This window comes from Glycine max, chromosome 18 (assembly GCF_000004515.6).
Source record: "Glycine max cultivar Williams 82 chromosome 18, Glycine_max_v4.0, whole genome shotgun sequence".
Taxonomy (NCBI): domain Eukaryota; kingdom Viridiplantae; phylum Streptophyta; class Magnoliopsida; order Fabales; family Fabaceae; genus Glycine; species Glycine max.
The window spans coordinates 5853839-5855413 of record NC_038254.2 but is presented as its reverse complement, the minus strand read 5'-3'; positions in this window follow the sequence as shown (position 1 = coordinate 5855413).

Genomic DNA, 1575 nt, shown 5'->3' with positions numbered 1-1575 from the left:
ATTCTATCAGCAATTTAAGAACTCTTAAATGGATTTTATTATAAGATAAAAAGGAAAGTATTGATTAGGTGACCATTGATTTCAATTTTAATCCCTCGGTTAATCATTAGTTGATGACGTAATATTTTTAATATGACATGCATGACATAACACTTATATAAATTAAGAATGTGATAAAGTAGTATATAATTTAAAAATATTATAAAAATAGTAGTGGACTAAAACCCAAGTCCCTTTCTTTCTACATGTATTTTTAGTTTTCATTGCTACATAGCTTTTTCTTTCACATGTACGAGATCATGATCTTTTATAGTGTTAAATCATGGCCTATACGTATGATGATTAATAAAAAAATTGTATTTTTCATCAATTGGGATAAGTACTGTAAAAACAACTACACCTAGCTCAAATCCACATGTACGCCAATAAGTAATAGATATATAAGTTTGTTAAATTATTCCATCCAAACTTAAATGACTGACTTTTCAGAGTGTTGATAGCTTTGTTCCATTTTGACATCATTTTAAAGCACCAATTATAAACACTTTTTTAATCCTTAATCCAACTATACCTTGAACCAACATGACACTCTTTTATGATTATCAGAATTTAATGTAGTTAAATAATAGTTTTTATTATTAATTAATTGATATTAAACCTTAAATGTCAATTTTATTTACTAGTATAAATAAGAATCAGATTCATATTTTATAAATCAAATGATTGAACACAAGTGATTAATATGTTGAAGTGAAGATTGATTTGTTTAGATAATATTTAAGTTCAATCCTTGATGAAAATAATTCTTAATTAAACTTTATTTATCTCTTAATGGAACTTTAAATTAATCAAGATTCATTTTCCTAAATGAATCGAAGGGTTAAGACCAAAATAATATTCTACATTGATTCGATTCTCCTTGTGGATGTGAAGATTAGTATAAAAGAAGCTAATTTAAGAACCGGAAAATATCAGTAACATCTAATTTCTTATATCACTAAATGGTGAATTTCAGGTTTATTTTTTAATATTCTTTTCACTAGATAAAACATATGTAGAATTCAATAAATGATGAGTTCGATCGCTTTTTTTTATAGTTCTTAAATATTAAATACATCTACTATTTTTGTTAAATATTACGAGATTTGTCAAGGAAATATTTAAAAATATACTGTTCTAGTATGAAGTTAGACATTTAAAAAAGTACTAGATTAAGCAAAAACATTTAAAAAAGAAAGGACCAACCAATGACACTTCCATAGAGTATTCCAACGTGAAATTAGGGAGGACGTCATTTGCACCACTACTCCTGTCTACTGCGTGCCGTGGGTTTTGGTTTTGGGGCATGCGTTGGAACGATTGTTAAATTGAATAAGCACAAAAGAAAGAAGTCAAGATTAATAATAATAATAATAATAAAATAAGATTAAGTTTTTTTTGTATAAACAAGTACATCTGTTATATTTGTTTTATAAGTCTTCTTGTATTAGGGAGATTTTTAATTTTCTCTAACCGTGAAATATACCCATCTTTAGTCATATTATTTTAGGTTTAATATAATTTCCAAACAAGATC